Here is a 25515-nt window from a genome sequence, read left to right on the forward strand (position 1 = left end):
AAAACCATTTTAAATTCCACTGAATATTTATCTGAAAAATTATTCTCTGTTGTAAGTGAAAAAAATATTAAGGTCTAATACCAAAATTTAAAATAGCTGTCTTTGGCAAGTGGGCGTCTCAGTGAACTTATAATTTCTTTTCCTGTTGTTAATTTTATTTCACTATAGCTTCCTGGTCAAAACAGCAGTACCTTCTTTTAGATTTCAGAAAATAAGTATATGTAAAATTATCATGATGGGAAATAATAATTCTGATACTTCAAGACTGCTACAAATAATTTAGATGACATGAAAAAAACCTTATTTCCACCTGAAAAAAATGTTCCTCAATTTTTCATCAAATGAGAGAATAGATTTAACCTCTCCTTTCCAAAGCTTTTCCAGTCTAGACAGAAAATAAATCACTGTATGCTGGAGTTTGCAAAATAGATGAAGTAGATATTTTTCTGACTAAAAATTTGTTGTATTTAGTAGAAAAGTATGAATTTCAAGAAAAGTTCAAGGAATCATGAAAGAGAATTTTTCTTCTTTATCATTAACAACTGTATAAACAATATTGCAGAATATACAGCAAGCTAGCAGAATTCTTATTCAGAATGAATTTTTCTCAGTCCAAATTAATTCTTTTTTTTTTTAATGATATTTTGAAATGATGGTTGTTTATTGACATTATGACACTTACTATGTAACAAAACAATCTACTCCCTGACTCCTTCTGTAGCATTCTCTAGGTTGTTTTCCTAAATGCTTTCCTAAAGCATACGGCTTCCTAGCAGCTCAGAAATTGTGAAGAATTTCAGTTCACTTCAAGGCCTGTATTTCTGCTGCTTAAACAAATACTGAAATAAAAAAAAGCATTCTGTAGCAAACACACTTTATAGATGACATTACTGACAGAAAAAGATTTTTTACCCTGCCCTGACAACAAGATTCATTCCCACATATCTCATATATCTTATGTAGTCAGAGTCTCTGGTATAGCAGTCTGTATAGCATCTGAAGCAAAATCTATGTGCCAAAAGTTTCAGTGGTGATAGTGAGTTTTCACCTCTCTAGTTTAGCATATGAGATCGACAACATTAACTTCCCCATATTCATCTGCATACATTGTAAGTGTTTTAGCACTTTGATTCATAGAATCATAGAATTGCTCAGGTTGGAAAGGACCTCAAAGATCATCAAGTCCAACCGCAGCCTAACCATAGTACCCTAACTGTAACAACCCTCCGTTGAATCATATCGCTGAGTACCACACCCAAATGGCTCTTAAACACATCCAGGGATGGTGACTCAACCAGCCCCCTGGGGACCTTATTCCAGTGTTTAACCACCCTTTCTGTAAAGAAGTGTTTCCTAACGTCCAACCTAAACTTGCCTTGGCGCAACTTGAGGCCATTTCCCCTCGTCCTTCCACCTGTCACCAGTGAGAAGAGACCTACCCCGCTCTTCCTGTAAACACCTTTCAGGTACTAGAAGAGAGTAATAAGGTCTCCCTTCAGCCTCCTCTTCCCCAGACTAAACAGCCCCAGCTCCCTCAGCCTCTCCTCATAAGGCTGATTTTCCAAGCCCTTCACTAGCCTCGCTGTCCTTCTCTGGACCTGCTCCAGCACCTCAATGTCCTTTCTGTACTGAGGTGCCCAAAACTGAACACAGTACTCAAGGTGAGGCCTCACCAATGCCAAGTACAGGGGCAGGATGACTTCCCTAGTCATGCTCACCACACCATTCCTGATACAAGCCAGGATGCTGTTGGCCTTCTTGGCCACCTGGGCACACTGCTGGCTCACATTCAGCCAACTGTCCAACAGTACACCAAGGTCCCTTTCCATCAGGCAGCATTCCAGCCCCACCTCCCCAAGCCTGTAGGATTGCCTGGGGTTGTTATGACCAAATTGCAGGACCTGATAATTGGCCATACTGTAACTCATACCATTAACTTCGGCCCATCGATCCAGTCTATCCAGGTCCCTCTATAGTGCCCTTTTCCCCTCTGGCAGATCAACACTCCCTCCCAGCTTGGTGTCATCTGCAAACTTACTGAGGGTGCACTCAATCCCCTCATCAAGATCATCAATGAAGATGTTAAACAGAAGCAGCCCCAGCACTGAGCCTTGGGGGACACCACTCAAAAACAGTTTATATACTTTCATGGCAACTGATCTATTCTGCAACTTGGGAGGCTATTTATGAAAAACTGAAAGCACTGTAAAATCCAAAGAGAGTTAACACATTTTCAAACTTTCTATTATTCATCACCATATATTTTCTATAGTTGAAAACACTGATGATACAAGGTTTAACATCTTCCTTGCAATAAAGCGTACAACATCATTACTAGTGTTTTGTTAATTATACATTTACCTATCCAGAGATGAAGTAAACTGTCATTTTTACAGAAAGGATGGACTCATGAACAAGTGATATAAGTTTGGATAAAATTTTTATCAACTTTTCCTAAAAGATATCTAACATGGATTTTACAGAATTATAAAATTAAGAAACCTGTTCATCTTATAAGGCAATAGGCTGTTTACCTTGTGTTTCTCTTCACCTAAGTACTAAGTCCTTCATGAAAGAAAAACCTGTGAGACATTCTTATTATCTACATCTTCAGACAAATAGCAGAAGTGCATGGTGAAAGGTGATGATCTTCTTTACAGAAAACAGAGCAGCTTCTGCTGTGCTGTGCACTGTGTTGTACGAATACACTGATAGGAAGACCAAAGCACAGATGTCTGTTTAGTCTGTCGAGTATCAGATTCTCACATAACAAGAAATACACCAACTAGCTTTAGCTAGCTCCTTTGTTACATAGAGTTGTATTTTAATTAATGGTGATAGTCACTAAAAAATTACGATGATTGCTCTGGAAAACTATTATCACCTATCAATTTCTTTTCCTCCAGAGACAAAAGAAAGTACTTGCAACAAAGGTCAGGACAGTACTGAAAAGAGTCTGTGTCCATCTTCTTTCTACCATTATTTCAGGTATATATGCACTCTGATAAGATCCCCCATGAGCATTCTCTTCCGTGGACTGCAATCCCAGCACTCCCAGTCCTCATAGGATATATGCTAGAATCCCTTGATCATGTTAGTGGCCCTGTGCTGGACTCTTTCCAGCATGCCCATGTCTTCTTGTACTGAGAAGCCAAGAAATGAACACAGTACTCCAGGTGTGGTTTCATCAGTGCTGAGTGAAAGGGAAGGACCATCTCTCTTGACCTGCTGAGGATATTTTGCCTAATTCAGCCAAGAATACCATTAGCCTTCTTATGGACTCCAGTTCAACTTTGTGTTCGACAGGATGTCTGGGTCATTTTCTGCAGAGTTGCTTTCCAGCTAGATAGTCCCCAGTATTTATTGATGACTGGAATTGTTCCTCAATAACTTGTTTTTCCCTATCAAAGAACTTCATTCTGGTGATTCAGCTACTCTTCTTCCTACTACTCATTCCTAATTCTTCATTTAACACCACCATTTTTCAGCGAAACTGTCTGGGATCATGGCATCATAGTATCATATAATGATTTGGGTTCAAAGGGACCACAAATATCATCTAATTCCAAGCCCCCTGCCATATACAAAGACATCTTCCACTAGACCAGGTTGCCCAAAGCCCCATTCAACTTGGCCCTGAATACCTTCAGGGATCAGACATCTACAGATTCTCTGGACAACTTGTTTCAGTGCCTCATCACCCTCTGAGTAAAGAATATCTTCCTTATATCCAATCTAAATCTGGCCTGTTTTAGTTTAAAGACATTACTGCTTGTATCATTACACTCCTTGATAAAGAGCTCTCTAGACTCTTCTCCAGACTTAACAACACCAATTCTCTCAGCTTTTCTTCACAGGAGAGGTGCGTCAGCACTCTGATCATCCTTGTAGCCCTCCTCAATCCAACATGTCAGTGTCCTTATGCTGGAGACCCCCCAGAAATAACAGGTGTACTCCAGGAGGGATCTCATTTGTAAAGCAGAATCACCACCTGATATCTACTCACCATGCTTATTTTGATGCAAATACAGATACAATTGGCTTTCTGAGTTGCAAGTGCACTTTTTCAGCTTGTGTGCAGGACTTTGTATTTGGACTTGCTAAGCATGGCATTTGCATGGGCATACTTATCAGGTATTATCAGGTGAAGGTCTCTCTGAATGATATACTCTTCCTCTAGCATGTTGACTGTATCACTCATCTTGGTGTTGTCTGCAGAACTCCTGAGTGCACTCAATCCTATTATCCACATCACTGACAAAGATGGTAAAAAGCACTAGTCCTAATGTCAATCACTGAGAAATGCCACTCATCACCAACTCTCCCCTGGACATTGAGCCATTAACCACAACTCTGAGTGCTATCATTCAGCCAGCTCCTTATTCACCACATCATCCATCCATCAAATCCATGTCTCCCCAATTTAAAGACTAGGATGTCATATGCAACAAGGATGCCAAATGTGACAGTGTGAAATGCTTCTCACGAGTCCATGTAGATTACAACAGTTACTCTTCCCTTATCCATCAGTACTCTATTCCTATTCTAGAAGGCCAAAGGCCATCAAAACGTATGATAAGTAATCATTTAAAAGTATGATAAATTAATCATTTGTCAGGAATGTGAAGAGGCAGCAATGGCAGCCATCTTCGCACCTCACCTGGATAATATTTTTCTCATGGTTGGTGAAGAAGTTTAGTCAGTTTGATACTCTTCTGTGTTCCCCCAGGGAGTTCAGGGGGTTCTGCTTTTTGCATCCTAAGAAATATAAATCAGAATACATCTCTTTATGAAATTTATCCTGGCTTAGGAGGCAACAAAATTATTATGTTTTCTGGGTTTTCTTTTCCCTTTTATTTTCTTGAGCTTCAATGTTCTTCCCCCATGCACTTTTACTGTGTTTTCTGAATAGCAACTAAAATGATGATTTTTGAAATACCCATTTGAATACCTTTTAAAGGTTTTACTCATAATACTGTGGGATGCTTTTTATTTTATGTATTTTTATAATGCAAATGGGACAGGATGAGAAAACCTCAAAGAGATGTGTTGTTAAAAAAAGTATATTGAAAGAATTTATCTCAGTAGGTGTCCTTCATTTTGATAGGTCCTTTGATGTCAGGCAGATATTCTGCAGTGAACCATCGACTGTCCAAACATAAAAAGAATAATTTTCCAAAGCGCAATGTAGAAAAGAAACACCAACTTCTTGCATCTGGATTAGAAACACCACCCACCAGATTCTTCATTAGGGTAAATACAGGAAGAATGTGACATTTTATTTCATTGTATGACCTTGTGGTGATGTCAACTGGAAAACAAAAGAAAGCCCAAAGTGTTATGTGTTCTCTATAAATGCATTCTGGAAAGAAAAAAAAAAATCAACATTTCAAAACCACAAATGATACTGAGTAGCTGAAAAATAAGACCCGAATAAGATCATGGTTTATCTAAGAACTGAAACATCTTACAAGCACAAAAACGGAATTGTTCTAGCTTCAGCATAATTAAGCTCTTAAAATATTTAGAAGTCTTCTTTGTATATATTTGCCCAATATCCTACCTACAAACTCATTTTGTAGATTAATGAACATATTGACCACAAAATATTGCAATAGCATAGTGCAATGTGGTAGAACATAGCAATGATAGACATAAGAATTTTTAGAATGATGACTAAAACATACCTCTGCAGTCTCTGTCCAAAGTTTCTGTAATAAGGAGTAGGTGAATGAAAGCATTACAACTTTTGTCTGTCCCTGAGCTCAGGTTTCTGAATAAGGAAAATGTGTGAAGCTTCTACTCATATGAGATGCACGATCTGGACAATTCTGAAATGTCCTATGAAAGAGAGCTCATTATTATATAGACCTGTTGGAGCACATCCAAAGAAGGGCCACAAAAAACGATCCACAGAATGTAACACCTCTCCTATGAGTACAGGCAGAGAGAGCTGGGGTTCTTCAGCCTGGAGAAGAAAAGGCTCCAATGTGATCTGATAACAGCCTTTCAATATCTAAAGGGGAACTACAGGAAAGAAGGGGACAGACTCTTTAGCAGGGACTGTGGCAATAGAACAGAACAAGGGGAAATGGTTTCAAGCTTAAAGAGGGTAGATATAGGTTATATATAAGGAAAAATCTTTTACAGTGAGGGTGGTGAGGCACTGGAACAGGTTTCCCAGTGATGTGGTGGATGCCCCATTCATGGAGACTTTAAAGGCAAGGATGGATCAGGCTCTGGGCAACCTGATCTAGCTGAAGATATCTCTGTTCATTGCAGGGGAGCTAGACTACATGGCCTTCAGAGGTTCTTTCCAACCCTAAAGATTTCATGATCCTATGATTCTTTGATTTTAAGATATGTCGAAAGGACCACAGTTTTCATTTTATCCAGTAAATGAGTAAATAGTAACACTCTCCTGGGAAGGGTAAAAGAATTGCATTAGAATTGCTAAAGTTTTAAAATGGATTTGAACTTGTCTTGTCTCTGCTTCTTGATTAAATACCAGATATTATGCATATCAGATCTTCAGTTTATTAATCAAGTATCTTGTGTTGACCATAATGATGAGGTAAGAGCATGAGAAAAAAAATTATAGGTCAACAAAAGATCATTAAGGTTGTCCTTCAGTGATTCATGATGGAGACAAATGTTAACTCAACAAGGATGAAGGGCAGACTGTGAAACAATGATAAGATTATCAACAAAAGTAGAGTAGCATGTTACATATGATGTACCATCCTATTTCACTTCTGTATGCACCAGGCAACAGGAAGATTATTACCCTACTCTAAGATTAAACAAAAGGAAATTATCACTTGATATTAAGTAAAATTGAAATTAAGCCTTCATACAGGGATGCACTTCTAGTGAAAACTGTGATGATCTATGAAAACATCACTGTAGAGAACTTAATCCTCACACAGAAAAACGACAAGTATCTAAAACTATTTTTAAGATATTTCTTTAGTGGCTCAAGACTTTTTTTCCCCAATTTGATTTCTGTGGCATTCCCAAATGACATATCTAGCCAAATATTCAAATGTTCATAGGACTTTAATGACTTCAAACTGAGCTGTTTGATGATTCAGTAGTATTTTTTCCTCATGCAGACTCACTTTCTTGTGGGATTTGTTGTCAGATATCAAGTATCTTTTCCTGCAGTTAGAAAAAGGTAAAAGAGTTTGCCTTGTAATGTCACAAAACATATAATGTAGTTGGATCCCAATGCCTTTGGACTGACTTCTGCAGAATTTCTCCATTTTAAGCACTGTTACAGAAAAGAGTTGCATTTGATTGGGATGCTAGACCACAGTGCAAATACAACTCAAATGTAGTATGCTGCTTTGATTATGCATGCAAAGTCAGTTTACTTCTCCAAATTCCTTTATGAAAAGTCAAACCCACTGACATCAGTAAAGAAATACAGACACAATTCAGAACCAAATTTAGCCTCAAATGTTAATGCAATTAAACAGAAGAAAAAGGCAAAGTGATTTTTGTCAAACATTTGGGCCCTTCCTCATATGGCTATTCTCCAGTCATATCACAGTGAAAGCACTCTTCGTCCTATTTAAAGAGGCAGTAATTATTCATTGTCAGTTAGATTCTCAGTCACTGAGCTGTAAACAACTGGTGTTGCAGAACCATCATCACAGGTTAAAATTACAGTATTATTTCCTCTACTTTTTTTATTCCCACATTTAGTAAATTTCCTGACAAAAAAAAAGCATATCCTGCCTTTAAATAAGGCAGACCTTAGATAAATGGTTAAATAATCTGAAATGGTAATGATAGCTACATATCACTAGCTACTTGTAGTTCAGTGATTTAGTATCTAATTGACAAGGCATAATTACCTCTCCCTGAATAAGGTGCAACGTTCTGCCAACCTCAGTAATTCCTACTTCTAAGCACATATTAGAAATAAAAATTTTGAGAAAATAATTTGATTTTAATAGCTTTCAGCATTTTTCTGTCCCAGATGTATAAAAACAAATTATTCAGTCATTTTCTAAGAATATATTATTACTAGGAACTATGAATGAGAAATTTTACATAAGTGTTTTCAAAATGTGGGCTATTACAACAACAACATTTTTGACTCTGTAGTTTATACTGACTTTACAAAATAAAGTAAAATACAGAGCTGTTTGTTTCTCATACAATTTTTTTTTTTTCTTTTTTGGTGGAAAAGTTATTTTCTGGACAGGACTTCCAGGAAGGATTATCCATAGAACTTATGTTTCAAAATAAAAGCAGTGAAAACAGCTTTCTGTAAACCAGAAGATTCAGTACTAGCAGTTAATTGCAATAATTGGATAATTTTGTAGCAATGTGTTGGTCATCTCTTTTCATATTCTGTTTAGTCCTTGACATTTCATTTTGAACAGGAATTCCATTTAATTCTCATTATATATTATTGAGAGCCAGAAAGGCATTTAGGGTAGAATTTTTTTTTTTTTTTTTTGCCTCAGCCTGTGCTGTTTTTAGAATTCAGGCTTTACAAAGTAAACTGTTTTCCCTTAAACAAAATATCTGCTTTAACAACACAACATCTGTAGGTTTCCTTACATTGGTTGTTGCTGCTGTTGTTGCTTTATTCTGTTTCTTTTCCCAAAGGTTTTTTCTCCTCAATCAACAACAGAATGACAGAGTTGAAGAAACAGCAGTCAGAGAGAAACTGTTGGGCTTCGTTGTTGTTGCTTTATTATTCCCTATTTTTACTTAAATCATTAAATCAGAATCACTGGTATAAACTAAGGTGGCATCTCAGATCATATTGTTTTTCACAGCTCAGATAAATGCTAGATGTGGACCTGGAGGAATTTACCTGGGAGACAGTGTTTGCACAGATCTGCACTATGAGACAAAACATAGATTATGGAACTGTTTAAAAAAATGTTGCCAGAATTCTTAAATATTCTCCCACTATTTCAATGTCTCATCATTTAAATTATTATGTATCTTTCCAGAAGACAGTGCTAATTGCTTATCAGATAACCTCCAAAGCTGAACAGTACTGGTTACCATTTATGTCATACTCACTTCTCAGGGGGGCATATATTTCTTTGAAGACAAACTTTAAAACCTCCTGTTTAATATTTATGTTTTCAACCATGAAATATTTTATTGGTTCTTTGATTTTTTTCATTATTAAAATAATATTAAAATACCTTGCTGGATTTAGCATAGCTGTTTTCCTCATTTCTATACCACTACAATTTTCCAGCAGTATTTTTCCCTAACAAAACACTTAAACACCACTGAGCTTTTAGTTTAGTTCCTTTATTTAAGATACTTTTCTGCTCCTGAAAGTAATGATATATATTGTTAATATCCTGCTTTTGCTGGCAGTTCATATATCGCCTTCAAGAATACTAAAACTATCAAAAATGGTAATGACGTATCCATATACTCACATAGAAAATACTTTAATACTACTAATAGGAACTGATGAATTACAGCTGAGAGAACTGAAATGTCATTGGCTCATCTCCTTACCATGAGTTTTAGTCAGTCTTCACCAGATAATAAAAATATTATTTTGAAACAAAGAAAGTATTAAACATAATTTAAAAAGCATAGCAATGTTAACAGAGAAAAAATATAATGACTTCTTAGACCTGATATATTCTTGAAAATGTTCTTACACAAATCCCCATGAAGCCATATCTATTCAGCATTACATAAGAAGTAGGGGGATTGTTTTTAACCTCTACCATTAAATCTTCCAGACATAAAAAAGATTACTATGCTCTATACCTGTAGGTTTCTTTCTTTGACACTTTTCATTTGACAGCTGATCCACTCCCTCAGTGGGAAAATGAGAAGCATTGTTGACAAGAAACCATTCTTACTGGAAAAAAACATGTATTGGCACGTAGATGATCTACAGTTCCTGACATCAACATAGATCCAACGGTTCATCAAATGGTTATAGTCATGTTTTTTCAAATCACATTTCTAACTGTCTGTCAATTTTGGGCTAGCTTAGAATGATATGTAATCACAAAGCAAAGCATAATTCTATTGAAACTATATCTCTGATTCCTTCTTGCCATGCAGATTTCACAATCATGGAGAAGTAATGAGTGTTACCTCATAAGTTTTGAAAGGAACAGTTCTACTTCAACCAAATACTACAAAACTATGATTTCACATTGAGTGATAAGCTACAGATATGCTGTGAAATGCAATGTTTTCCTAATTTTAATACTGTGTGGTCATCGGTTATCAAGTTGTTTGATTAGTCCTGGCTTCATACAATAACATCTTACAAAACACACTTATATGGCAAACAGGTTATGGACCAGAGAGATTATTGTGTTATAAAGGAGAAATGAAATAAAAATCTCACCTGTGTCCTGAGCTTGCAGAAGGGCTCCAAGAGGAGTGATTTCCAGATAGAGATCCTTCCTCCTTGGGAGTCAGCCCTTAAATGGGGGTCTAGGAGGAGTGGAGCCTGGCTCCACCCCTTCCGGTCACTCAGGTGAAATTGCGTTCACCTGTGCCCCTGCAGCTGACTCAGCACTTGCCTCAGGTGGTCAATCAGAGGTTCAGGCCGTGATTCAACAGTTCCCATACACATACTGGAATCAAATGGTTTAACTAATCACAATTTTCCTGTAAAAGTAAGGAGAGAGTGTCTGCTCTGTTAATACTATCTGGTAAAGGAACTTTTTCAATCAGAGAAGGGTTAATAAGAAAGGGAAGCAGCCATAAACAAGAGCATATAGAGACATAGATCTGAGAAATGATAACAGAGGTAGTAAGGAGAACAAAGCAGATAAGGGGACACGGCATGTAGGAATGTTTATTTCATTAAAATCAATTTTGTCAAATGAGATCCTGAGGAAAAAAAAGAACATAAACATAATAAAACATAAAAAGAACATAAAAAGACACACAAACCTGGGAATGGACCTAAGGGTGTTGGTCAATGCCTGCCTGAACAGACCCAGCAGTGTGCCCAGGTAGTCAAGAAGGCTAATGGCGTCCTGGCTTGTATAAAAAATAGTGCAGTCAGCTGGACTAGGTAGATGATCATTCCCTGTATTCTGGTGAGTACTGTGAATAAAGAGTACAGTGTTCAGTTTTGGGTCCCTCATCAGAAGAAAGACATCAATTCAACAAAGCTGGTGAGTGGTCTGGAAAACAGGCCTTATGATGAGCGGCTGAGGGAACTGGGATTGTTTAGTTTAGAGAAGAGGAAGCTTAGAGGAGACTTTATAGCTCTCTACAGCTACCTGAAAGGAGATTACGGCCAGGTGGGAGTAAGCCTCTTCTCCCACATAACTATCAGTAGGACTAGAGGGAATGGCCTCAAGTTGTACCAGGGGAGGTTGAGGTTGTATATTAGAAAAAACATTGTTTGCTGAAAGAGTGATCAAGCACTGGAATTGGCTGTGGAGGAAGGTGGTTGAGTCACAGTCCCTGGAGGTGTTCAAGAAATGCTTAGATGTGGTACTAAAGGACATGTTTTAGTGCTAAAATATTGGTGGTAGGTGAACGGTTGCACTAGATGACTTTCAAGGTCTTTTGCAACCTTAATGATTCTATGAATTTAAACTTCTAAGTTTACAGGTAGTCAAATGTACTCAAAATGACTACAAGAAACAAAGCTGGTCAAATTAAGAAGCAAACAAGAAACTGCAGGCAAGAATAGACTTTGCAATTAGTAAGGATGCAAACCTGGGAGTGCAGTACATTTTTGCAAAGGGGGTTGGTAGAACTATGTCAACTATGACATGGAGCAAATGGTGGTCTTTAAACCTCCAGCCATTGGGCAGGAGTGGGTCACCAAAACAAGCTAATTGGAGGGACTGGTATGAGTGAGGAGTGTAACGCAGTGATGGCTGGAGCAGGAGCCTGGGTCATAGCCTGTGTGCTGCACATCAGATGTTAGCAGGCCAAGGGACTGTATCTCCCTAAAAGGAAGGTGCAAGAGGTATTCATGTGTGGCAAACTCCAAGCCCAACTTGCCAATGAGTAGGACATCCAAGTAGTGTTATCAGGCAGACAAGGGTCTTTTCTGGTATTTGAGGGACCTGTGGGTATACGATACATGTGGGAAATGTGCCTGTTTTCAGTGAGCACTGAGGTGGACCAGCTGGTGAATAGAAAACCCCAAAAATGCATAAGAAACTCTAAGGTCACAGAAGGGTCAGGTGGCAGAGGGGCCATGATGGTACTTCTTAAAGCTGTGGGTGTGAATATGGTGAATTTCATGTGTTTGCCTGCACCAGTGTCCTCCTGTCTCTGCCAGATGAAGAGGATGAGGGGAGTTAGCTGTCTATGTTTATGTCTTATGTCAGTCTTGTGTATAGGTGCTGTTGAAACGGTACATTGTCTGCGGCACTTTGTATGACCAAGCATGTCACTGTGCTCAGTTTTTCTCTCAGTCAAGATTTCAGTTTTATTACTAGTGAATCTGTTTGATTACCAAAGCAATAAAGAAGTTGACTTTGGAAAGAGTTTTACAGAAATTACTTTTATTACATTAAATTGATTTAACTGTGCAAAGTAATTTAATAGTTTCAAGAGTATCATCCATAACTCTCTGTAGAAACTAAAAAGGCTCAGCCCTGCTGACTGCTGTTGGAGATACATATATATGAACATGAGTTTGCTGAAATTAGAAATGTTTTCAGCATTGCCCATGTTTAGCTAGGTATCTCAATAATTTAGAGTTTATGAAAGAATTTGCCCAAGCCAACTTTGAACTCCACAGATATTTAAGTTAACAGTTAAGAATGGCTTTTAAATGCCATTCTCGGATAATCTCAATTTCAAGGAAGAAAAACAAGAAATGCTAAAAATAAAAGTAAAGACTTTATTGCACTACCCAATTATGAACTATAGAATTATTTTTTAATATTTTGAAATGAGCTGCACTAGTGTTTGTCTTTACTGTATGAATATAGATTCTTAGCATCACTGGCCCTTCCAAGGATGTTATATTCCATGCTGCATTACTTTTTACAAAATTAGTCTTTAGGTATTTCTCATTACTGATATATTACCTCCTAGTCTAATTGGCTGAGTAGTTCTACTAAGTAACAAGATTGCAAGGATTTGCATACTAATAGCACAATTACTTTATAAAAGCTAGGAAGTCTCTATCTACACTGATCACTTTGTGTAGCCTCTCTGTTCTGAATAGCCTGTGTGCCCAGAATATTCATCACTAGCAAAGAGGTTATCTTCCTCTCTTCCCCTAGAACACTTGCACCTGAATTAAGCATCTTACTATGTACTTGAAAGAGAAGAGTAAAGATTTTTCAACAGAAATTATCAGAAAACTAAATACTTTGATATGATCCTTGTTTCAGGCACACTCTTTCTGCTAACTTGGCTTTTTTTTTTCTTCTCTCCTTATAAATAAAAAATAAAGTCCTAGAGTAAGTATGAAATATTTTGAATTTCATTGTTTTATGTAAGGATTACTTCTGTCTCTTGAGAGTACTTTTCAAACAATAAAAACTTCAACACCTCTGAAAGGTGGGTTAAAGAAATAGAAATGTAGTTAATTCCATTTGAATCATAGAATCACCAAGATTGGAAAAGAACTCCAAGATCACCTAGTCTAACCATCCATGTACTCCTAATATTTCCCCACTAAACCGTGTCCCTTTAGTACTTAGCTCTTGAACATCTTCAGGGACAAAGATAGAAAGAAAAGCAGTGATGTCATAAGCAGATGCAGAAGCAATGTTATTACATGTATGTGTGTATCAATTTATCTCCCCAGAGAGCATTAAAGCCATTTTTACCTAGTTCTGTCTTTGCACTAGCAGCTTATATTTAATTGCTCATCATTTGTTATTTTGTGATTTGTTCAGAATCATAGAATCATAGAATTGCTAAGGTTAGAAAAGACCCACAGGATCATCCAGTCCAACCATTCGTTCGCCCTTCAACAATGGTTCTCGCTAAACCATGTCCCTCAACACAACATCCAAATGCTCTCTGAACACCTTCAGGGTTGGTGACTTCACCACCTCTCTGGGCAGCCCATTCCAGTGCCTGACCACCCTTTCAGAGAAATAGTATTTCCTAACATCCAGCCTGAATCTTCCCTGGCTCAGCTTGAAGCCATTCCCTCTACTCCCATCACTAGTCACACAAGAGAAGAGGCTGACCCCCAGCTCACTACAACCGCCTTTCAGGTAGTTATAGAGAGCAATAAGGTCTCCCCTGAGCCTCCTCTTCTCTAGACTGAACAATCCCATCTCCTTCAGCCGCTCCTCCTAAGGCCTGTGCTCCAGACCCCTCACCAGCTTTGTTGCCCTCCTCTGGGCACGCTCCAAGGCCTTGATGTCTTTCATACAGCAAGGGGCCGAAAACTGGACACAGTACTCGAGGTGCAGCCTCACCAGTGCTGAGTACAGGGGGACAATTACTTCCCTGTTCCTGCTGGCCACGCTATTTCTGATACAAGCCAGGATGCCATTGGCCTTCTTGGCCCTCTGGACACACTGCTGGCTCATGTTCAGTCTAGCATCAATCAACACCCCCAGGTCCATTTCCTCTACACAGTCTTCCAGCCACTCTGCCCCAAGTCTGTAGCGTTGCCTGGGGTTATTGTGGCCAAAGTGACCCGGCATTTGGTCTTGTTGAATCCCATCCTAATGTTATTCTAATGTTAAAGAGAATGTTATCAATTTTTTTACTTTACAATAAGTCATGCTAAGTTCAGATTCTGTGATGAGAGAAGTCCATTTAAATAGTGTACTTTTTCTTGCTACTGTACAGAGCAGATTTTTTACTGGTATTAATTTCTTCTAACTGTTGTCATCAAAAGAGACTTTTTGTATGAAGCTAAAAAATAACTTAGACTCTGCAGTAATCTTTATAATACCATATTACCTTGTTAAGATTTCCTACCTGAAATACTATCAAGTAAGGAGGAATGCATAAAATAGTAGCAGCTGTGAAGCATTTTTCTAATTAGTCTCGCACATTAAAACCAATAACAGCTGTTAGAAATTGGTATAGATATCAGTGACAGAACTACTATTGAACTGAAATGTCTCTGGGAAAAACTTACTGCCTGCCTTAGTACATATCACTTTCAAAGCTTTATGATCATAGAATCATAGAATGGCCTGGGTTGAAAAGGACCACAACGCTCATTGAGTTTCAGCCCCTCTGCTGTGTGCACGGTTACCAACCACTAGACCAGGCTGCTCAGAGCCACATCCAGCCTGGCCTTGAATGCCTCCAGGGATGGAGCATCCACAACCTCCTTGCACAACCTGTTCCAGTACGTAACCACCCTCTGGGTGAAAAACTTCTTCCTAATATCCAACCTAAACCTCCCCATCCCAATTTAAAACCATTCCCCCTTGTCCTACCACTATCTATCCTTGTAAACAGTCTCTCCCCTTCCTGTTTATACGCTCCCTTCAAGTACTGGAAGGCCGCAATGAGGTCTCCCCGGACCCTTCTCTTCTCCAAACTAAACAAGCCTAGTTTCTTCAACCTTTCCTCAGAGGAGAGGTGCTCCAGCCCTCTGATCATCTTATAATAAAAATGGAAAGAGAATTTTTACATCAGGCAGTGAATAAGACAAGACATAATAATATTAAACTAAAAGAGAGTAGGTTTAGGTTTAAGACATTAGAAAGAGTTCTTTAATATGGGGTGGTGACGCTGTGGATGTCCCGTTCCTGGACGCCTTCAAGACCAGGTTAGATGGGCCCTGGGCAGTCTGATCTAGCAGGTGGCAACCTTGCTCTTGACAAGCATGTTGAAAATAAATAATCTTTGGTGTCTCTTCCAACCCAAAGCATTCTATGAGCGTATGAGCCTATGCCTATCTTAGTATCAAGGTATGGCACCTCAGTGATAATGACCACCTCACAGCTCATCATTCATTTAAAAGTGAAGGGACACATTTCACTCTATGCGTTGACTAGGTCTCTATCAAATTTCATGAGCTATTTTACTGCATCTCTTTTGCCCTTGGCCTTAATATCCTGAAAACTTTGTATTATCACCAGATGTTTTCATCTAGTGCTCACTGTTTTCTGTGTCATCCACATTTATCTCAGCATATATCTCTCTGATCTCTTCTGGAAGCCTTTGTAAATTGTAAGAACTGTCTTTATTATTACCAATAATATTACCAATAATACCAATAATAGTACCAATAATTACCATTGGTAATAACCAGTGGTTTCTCTCCTTTCATGTGGATGTTTAATTTTCTTAAAGCATTTGGTGAGAGATTATTTTTACCTAGATCATTTTTATCCACATTGCTATTGACGTCCTTAAAGAACTTAAAGAGTTGTCTGAAGGAGAACTTCTCTTTATAGAAGCTAAGTTGTCTTTTCCCAAATTTATCCTGATGTTCACTAATTCCTACAAGCCTCTAGCTACTTTGCTCTACACCTCAAGTTTTTCTTAAGATTAATGTCACATTTGCCATCCTCCAACTTTCACATAGAAATTTGAATGAGAGGTTCCACAGTGTATTTAGTTCTAGTGAATTCTTTCTGATTGTTTAGTCTTTTTGTACCAAAACACTTCACAAAAACTTTGATTTCAGACAGATCCTCTGCTAAGTCAAATGACCCACAGCACTTTCCGACTCCCCCAAAATAAAATTCATTAAAATATCCACAGTTTCTCCTTCATTTTAGTTTTCTGCAATGGCCTTATCTCCTCTGAGCATCTGTGCAGGGTTGAGAAAATTTACTTGCTTGTTTCAGACCACAAGTACAGAGTTGATCACGGGTACTGAGAAATTTTCTTGACTTTTCATCATCTCTCTGATACTTGAAATTAGAAATTAATCATGTCTAGAATGAGGGGTGCAGCACTTGGGTCAGGGCAATCCCAGGTATTTATACAAACTAGGGGAAGATCTACTTGAGAGCAGCCCTGCGGAGAAGGAGTTGGGGGTCCTGGTGGATGAGAAGCTGGACACGAGCCAGCAGTGTGTGCTTGCAGCCCAGAAGGTCAACTGTGTTCTGGGCTGCATTAAAAAAAGGTGGCCAGCAGGGAGAGGGAGGTGATTGGCCCCCTGCACTCAGCTCTTGTGAGGCCCCATCTGGAGTACTGTGTCCAGGTCTAGGGCCCCCAGTATGGGAAGGAGTGGAGCACTTGGAGCGGGTCCAGAGGAGGGCCACTAAGATTCTATGATTCTAGAAGGATTCTGGAGGAGAATCAGGCAGCAAATCTCTGCTATGGGAATTAAAGATATAGATGGAGAGGAAAAAAAAAAAAGATATAGACCTAGTGGAGCAAATCCAGTGAAGGTCCAAAAAGATGATTAAAGGTCTCTGTCATATGAGGAGAGCTGAGACTGTTCAGCCTGGAGAAGAGATCAGTAGCAGGAAAGTTTACATGTCTCTGATGGCAAATTGTGAAGAAGAGGGAACCAGACTTTTCTTAGTGGTTCCTATTGGCTAGACAAAAGGCAAAAATTTAAACACAGGAAATTTCATCTGAACAGAAGAATTCACTTTTTTTTTTTTTTTTTTTTTAAATGGAGGTTATTAAAACTAAAGCTGTTTTCTCAGAGATTTTGCGGAGTTTATGATCTTGGAGATACTTAAATCTCAACTAGAAATGCTGAACAAATATGCCGTGCTATAGAAAAGCTTTTTTGTTTTGTATTATGTTTGTTTTCTGGTGCTCACTTTAAATATTGCTGTAATCTCTTTCAAGTTAATAGAATGCCCCTGATCTTTTTGGCATGAGTAGCCAGTGTCATTTAGCAGTAGTACAAGATTAAATCTAGGTTACTTGGCATGCTGAGTCATTTCTATAGATGATTAGGTGAAGAAGACTTAGCTGAACATTTGTGACTTCAGGAGGTTCTTCTCTAATTATTTAGTAGAAAAACTTCAAAGCACAGTCAGAGGTCTACTAAATAGAAATACAGATAACAAGCTCACAAATGTTCTGCACCTGTATCCAACAAAGACTGGAATACTAACGAACAAAACACTACATTTTTCTTAAAGAATACATTAAATACTAATTTGCATTTACATCCATTTTATATATCTACTTAAGATATTATTATTGTAGTTATTGAAATTTAATCTTGCACTTTGTTACTCAAAATAATTCTAGCAAATAGAGTGAGAAATTCCAGTTTGTTAAATTTTCAGTATACCTCATAATATGTATTATAATTTTATGGAAATTACACTAAATTTCATATATCTCCAACACACAATTCATTAATTTACATCAAGCAGCTCATAGAATCAGGAAGAAGTTTTTCCATTTTCAAAAAAATTGAAAAAAAGCACAATCCAAAGCTGTGATCTGTTCAGCATTTTCAGAATTTGATCAGTTCACCTTCTTTCACAAACAAGGTATATGGGACAAAGTATTCTACTCATGGACAGCTTCCATAGTGACAGCAATTTTCTCTTTCCAAAGAATCACACTTTTGTGGAGTCCTCATAGATGACATATCTTAGTTCGTTTTTCAATCAGTTTTTGAGTCCACACCATTGTTTTTATTTGACATTTTATAAGATTTTATTATATTCATCCACTGAAAGATTTTACTACATTGTTAATAATTTGAGTTCCTCTAGCTAAGGGCAATCTTATCTAAAAAAAATGGTAAAATAAGTTAAATGCCATTAATTTAAGTGCATTTTAAGAATCATAGAGTCACTTTGAATCACAGAATCATAAGGATGGGAAGGGACCTCTGGAGATCATTGAGTCCAACCAGACTGCCAATGCGGGTTTTCTAGAGTACATTGCTCAGGAAATGTGTGCCATCCAGGCAGGTTTTGAATATCTCCAGAGAAGGAGAATCTCTAGCCTCTCTGGGAAGCCTGTTTCAGTGCTTTGTTACCCTCAGTGCAAGGAAGCTTTTCCACTTGTTCATATGGAACTTCGTGCTCCAATTTGTGCCCATCACTCCTTGTTTTTCAGCAGCACAAGAAAGAACCTGGTCTCTTCTGCTTGACACCTGCCTTTTAGGTATTCATAAGCACCGATATCTTTTCCATTTGTGCTATGTACTTTTCTTTCTTTGTACTTTTCATGTTGTCAAATTTGCATTCAGTTACATGCATGAATAAGTAGTTTTTAAATTGTATTTATTATCAATTTTAATATGTTTACATAGAATGATTTGTTTAAAATCAGTGTGAGATCCTTTACATTAATTTAAAATTCAGTCTTCACAAAAGACATCATTAGCAACTTCCTCATTTTTTCACAGAGAAAGTGCTTTCTACCACTGCTTTAGGTGTACTAAATGCCACCATTATGAGGAACTGAATTCTGAAAGCAGATATTTTCCTTGAAGAAATCTGTGGAGTATCTCTGAATCTCATCTATTCTTGTTCTTAAAAGCCTTCAGCAAATGAGGGGAAATATTTATAACATTTTTCAAGATAAGATAAAGAATTATTAGTATTGTATTTTGTTGTAAGATACACAATATTTAAATTGAAGGTAATTCATTTTAATTTACATTCAATAATAGACACAGAATTATCATCTGGAAGTTAACACTAACATAAAATTCTGTATTATTTGTTTTCAGGATCTTTTTCTTACTCAGGTATTTCTATGATCATTTTAATTTTTGTTTTGCAAACAATCAGACTGACTATTGATTGCCCTCCTATGACTATGCAGTAAAAAGTAATTTTTTTGAAACATTTTTGAATTTATATGGCTTAAGATAGTAGGACCATAGAGAAATACTATACCCTTTTTCAAATGAGACTTAATTGTCATCAGTTGAAAAAGATGTAATAAAGTGTTAGCAACACAAGAAGTTTTAATGCTACCAAGAGATTTCACTTCAGCTATAAGTGAAATCTAGAAAGCAATATTACTTATTACTGTTATAATCATATGATCCACATGAATCACTGTGGATAATTTGGTATACATTTCTTGTTTCTCCCACACAAGATTTTTTCTTTTTTGTGTGTTTCCATATTCCTTGTCCGAAAACTATTTTCAATCCTCCTATTCCTAGAACCAGTGCTAAAATTGTTTTGATCTTGTTTTATAGAATCATAGAATGGCATGGGTTGAAAAGGACTAAAATGATCATCGAGCTTCAACCCCCTGCTATGTGTAGGGTCGCCAACCACTAGACCAGGCTGCTCAGAGCCACATCCAGCCTGGCCTTGAATGCCTCCAGGGATGGAGCATCCACAACCTCCTTACGCAACCTGTTCCAGTGTGTCACCACCCTCTGGGTGAAAAACTTCTTCCTAATATCTAACCTAAACTTCCCGTCTCAGTTTAAAACCATTCCCCCTTGTCCTATCACTATCAACCCACGTAAATTATCCATCCCCTTCCTGTTTATATGCTCCCATCAAGTACTGGAAGGCCGCAATGAGGTCTCCCCGGAGCCTTCTCTTCTCCAAGCTAAAAAAGCCCAGTTCCCTCAACCTTTCCTCATATGAGAGGCGCTCCAGCCCTCTGATTGTCTTAGTGGCCCTCCTCTGGACCCACTCCAAGAGCTCCACGTCCTTCCTGTACTGGGGGCCCCAGGCCTGGATATAGTACTGCACGTGGCTGACAAGAGCTGAGCAGAGGGGAACAATCGCCTCCCTCTCCATGCTGGCCACCCCTTCTTTAATGCAGCCCAGAACACAGTTGGCCTTCCAGGCTTTTATCCTTAGTTAAATGCTGCCTATTTGATAGTCTATTATGAGCAACAACTGTAGCAAAATTACATTGCATTCATATCAACATAAGCATTTGTTAATGTTAGATAGCTACCATTGTGTCCATACTGCATACTTATCCATTGTGGTGCCTGGGCCCCAAAGTATCTATACTGTAAAGAAATAATTTTTAGGTGCAAGAAGTTTAACTTTAAATAGATTAAACCAGCCTTTCCAAACTTTCCTTTTGATACTGCAGGGTTAATATTTCTGTACCAATTTAGAGGGATGGAGGGAAAGGAATAGAGAGAGAGGTAATATTCTTGCTTAGTTTAAAGATAAAACATTATTTATCAGACGTGATGTCAGATAACAAGTCTTTAGCAAAGATAGATGAGATTTGACCATTCAGATGCCTCCCTTGGAATAAATGCCCTTTTTTTTTTTACTGGTTTCCAACTACTTCTCTCACTAACCACATCTGTCAGTATTCAAATAGATGCCTAAGTGTGGAATCCAAGATAATTTTCGATAGGATCTCAGTTTTCTGAAATTCACACTTCATTTTCCTTTAAATTTTAAAAGCTCATTCCCACTAGTCAAGGGTCCCTCTGCAATTCTTTCAAAACACTACAAAAAGCAAACACAGAATTTACCAGTTATAAAAGTAAGGTATTTGTTGAGTGTTAATCCTGATTAAGAATTATTGAGATAGCTCTAATATGGTTTCTGGGGAGAAGTAGACCACCTTTTTCAAAATTCTATCCTGTTAACTACCACTAGGAGATCCTTTGAAATAAAATTCTTAATAACAGTGCAATGACAATAAAACATTTTTTCTTTTATCCCTTGTTTAGTTTCTTCCTGTGTCTGACATTCACTTATTCAGGATGCAAATGCAAAACAAGGAACAAACAAACAAAAACAAATAAAATCAGAGATTTTGATTTACTTTCCAGGTTTTCTTTAGAAAGTAGTAAGTATTCATAATACCTTTTTCAATGCTGAAATTCATACCTATCCAGAGGAAATCTGAAAAGATAATTTCTTCCTCTTCTTTAAGCCTTTTGCTTGATTTATAGGCTCTCATTTCACACATATTTCCCTTAACTATAAAGATATCTTACATTGGTTTTCTTTCCCCACATTCTGGGAAACTTGTCTGCTCATTCACAGCTATAAACTATCTTCTCCATGCTAGAAAAATTATTTGTTGAATCCCATAGCGAAAGAGAGTGTTGAACAGATTCAGGTGATTCACAACCTTTCATTTTGGGGTACCATGAAGAAACATGAAATTTGCCACACAAGTCTGTTTGAAGGGCTAAAGCTGAGCTCTCTTCAGTAGGATTTAATTTCCTAAAACACATATTTATGTGCATGCTGTCCATTTTAATCTTACATTGTTTGTGTGACACAAAGAAGAAAAATGAGTTATTCTTTAAAATGGAGGGAGTAAGGAAGGGAGGGAGGAAGGATTATTTTATAAAGACAAGAAACCTCAGTATTCATCTTTGAATGAAACATTGTACTCTGTTGACTTCAATTTATATTTGGTAAATGCTGAATTTAATAATAATATGACATATGATTTGTATTCATCTTCAAATTGTGTGCACTGTACCAAAATTAGTATTATAAAAAAAAGACGATTATTTTTTTAAGTCTCAGTCTGGTAAGTGTAATTGAAATAAACACTTTTAAGTTCAGATAAGATCAATTAATATTTTTATTAGTCACTTTATGGCTTAGTGTTATTTATACAGAAATGAAGCAAGTATTACTTGCACAGAAAAAAATATCATGGTTCCATTTGCCAGGTTTTTTTTTCTTATTTTCTTTTCTAAATAGAAATTAATCATTTTCTCCAAACAATTTAAAACCTAATTTTATGTTCTAATGTCATGTTCTAGGCATCTAGTGTCTTTATTGAAGTAACTGTACCAGGAATTTCACTTGCACAAAAAACAGGACTTGAGATATAAGGTCTACCTATTTAACTATACTATTACTGAATAGTAAGGTATGTGGCTAAATGTAGGAAGAACCAAAAAGAAGCTCATGGCCAAGTAATGAAAAGGATCAAGAACATGGAATGAATCCCACAAGGAGGATGGCAAAATAAGATAAGTACTTCTTGGAAATTAGGAAAAGGTATACTGTAGGTAAAGATGTAATAGGAAAATTATTTAGGATGTATTAACAGAAACATGCCAGATAAAACAAATCTATAAAATTATGAATTACATGAAGAGTATTACTTAGTATTTTCATACAAGACTCATAATTCTACTTTTCATACCTGAAAATCAATTGAACAGAATCTATCACTTTAAACATTTACATCATTCTGAAAGAAGTTTAAAAAAGCAGTAGCTCTGTTATGAAATTGACACTGTTTGTGGGTTGTTGGGGTTTTTTTTGACACTTGATAATGACTTCTCCAGGGATAGACTATTGTGAATGCTTTTCTTTTAGCAGGTTGCCACAATATAAAAAGCATCTTGCCTGGATATTATAATGCAGTGGTTATTAAAGCTCCTTTAGTGATTCAGATCTGAGACAGGTTTTGTGACCTGGAGTTATTATTTTTTTTTCCTTCATTTATAATAATGACGCAGTGCAATTTTAGACGGAAATAGCAAATAATCTATTACTGGTATTTACAACAAGCAGTAACTACCTGAAAGAAGATACTGCATCACCTAAGGCACGGTCATAATCCATACTTTTCATCATTTGTACAATACTTTTACACAGGAGTTTACTGTTCTAAATCATGCTGTGCTTTCAATCTTGTAGTCCTGAGGGTCACATTGGAAAAGGTCTGTCATATCTACAGGATTACTATTTTACTATTCATCACCTGGATAGCTTAGACCACCAGAATACTAATATGCACTCTGCTGGGCCAAATTTGGTAGACATTTGGAGACAATGTGATAAACATGAAAAGAGGCATCAGGACTGACAGTAATGAACATCACAGCAAACAGCTGCAGCTGCTGAGTAGTAAGTAGCCAAATATAACAAATTAATGTTCCCTATGCCACAGAATTTTCAAGAAGATTGAGGAGCTTAGAATCATCCCACTGTACTCAGTTACAAAGGATTCATATTTTGATGAAGAAAATGTCCTAATTGCTCCCACTGGGAATATGTGGAATTGGCCAGGTTTGCTACAGATTATGCCCTTTTAGAGAAGAAGCAAAACAATCAGAGATTTTGAAGTCTACTGGGCAACAGTGGACTCTGGTTCTGATTCAGGGGTATGTCTGCCATTAGACGAGTCATTTTTCTGAGTATTAACACTCACATGAAGGGCACAAAAGAGAAAATAAACAACTGAAGTCTAACCCTGCAACTTGGGCATTTACAATACCCAGTATACTTATTTACTAAGCCATACCACATATTGTTCTGGAAACAAATTTTGTACAGAAGAATGAGCCATAGCTCAGCAGCCTGATCAGAAAGAAAAATATGAATGTGCCTGGGAGCCTTGAGAGTTGCGTGCTATGTTCAGAAAATAGACAGCGATTTATCACCATAAATTAATACTATATTTTCCAGCAAGCATTGGAGACAACTGCAAACTGCCTTTGAAAAGCACCAGAACGCAAGATAACATTCCTCTTACACAGATTGGCTCACCATTTTCACTGAGCCACTCTTGGAGATTTCATCCATTTTAAATGGTCTATAATCTTCAGAATTGTTTGATTCTATCAGACCAAATTTCTTTCAAAACTGCAGACTGTTTTCATTCTTATGGCTATAATAATTAGAGAAATATTTCAGGGCATGTGTGTGACCTACAGTTACTTATGCTGTAAAGTTGTTAGCACATTCCCTGTGTTCTTTTGGGCTGGGCCAGGTGACTTTTCTGGGCATTTTCAATTCATGGCTCAGGATTAAGTATGTGCCAGGAACCACCACCAAATATCTGTTCAAATGTGGCCTCCCCGTTCTGTACAGGAAGTTTTCATCTTTGTGGACACAAATCATGCTATGCTACATGATCTCAAAGCAAGAGTACTCTTTTATTTTCTTTAATTAATGTAAATGTAGTCAATATTAACGAAGATAATTTTAACTGCATACATTTCCACCGTCAAGAGAAAAACATATAATGAGTAGCTTGTTAATGCTGAGTATCGTTTTCATTCACTTTAATCTTTTCAGTCCTGGCAACTCTGTCATTCATGTAAAAGTATGGGCTTTCCCCTGTACCCTCATCTCAATGTTAGTGTGCACTCTTATTTGCACTTTGATGATTCACCCAGTGTCTTTATTAGCATTGTTTACACAATCCTCTATTCCCTTCTCTACTAATCATTGAAAGATTAAGTCCTCCAACAAGTCATCAGACTTTTCAGGAACCTGATGTTGCTTCATACCATGCCTTGCTATTTAATACAATCATGAAAATTTCTGGCACAATCAACTAAGCTTTTTTTTTTTTTTTTTTTTTTTAAACTGTATCTGCTTGTGCTTGGCAGAACGTTCTGTACTGAAGACTTTTCTTCTGACAAACGAAGCCCAGGTAGGCCTGTGTCATTGGCTGTTTTACACAGAGGAAAAGAAAAATAATAAATTGTTCTAACAATTGAAATATATAAATGCCGAGATTATATTTCCAGTATTACTCTAGATCTAGATCAGGATGACAGTCTGTGAGTGAGATACCTCTTGTAGCTGCAGAAAGATGGCCTCGTTAACAGGGTCCCCTTGATCAAGCAGCCTGTAATAGTCCCTGACTGTCTCGCTCCAATTTATAGGAGGGAGAGGAGGTTCTTGGAAATATGCATGTCCAGCGTGAGATTAAGAAACAACGGTTCAAATGTTGGTCCGACCAGTTTATTACAAATGTTAATAAGGGAAATGA

General features: G+C 37.3%; 1 long non-coding RNA gene across 1 annotated transcript in view; it reads right to left on the bottom strand.

Annotated features, from left to right (window-relative positions):
• Nucleotides 1-25515, bottom strand: part of LOC112532174 — a 135816-nt gene that overhangs the window by 85959 nt on the left and 24342 nt on the right. Inside the window, exons 2-3 of the long non-coding RNA XR_005858679.2 lie at nucleotides 10918-11073; nucleotides 10364-10629 (exon numbers count right to left, since the gene is read on the bottom strand). This is a non-coding gene — a long non-coding RNA (uncharacterized LOC112532174). The remainder of the gene's footprint in view (nucleotides 1-10363; nucleotides 10630-10917; nucleotides 11074-25515) is intronic.

The sequence above is a fragment of the Gallus gallus genome, chromosome 3 (genome assembly GCF_016699485.2).
Source record: "Gallus gallus isolate bGalGal1 chromosome 3, bGalGal1.mat.broiler.GRCg7b, whole genome shotgun sequence".
NCBI classification, from domain to species: Eukaryota; Metazoa; Chordata; class Aves; order Galliformes; family Phasianidae; genus Gallus; species Gallus gallus.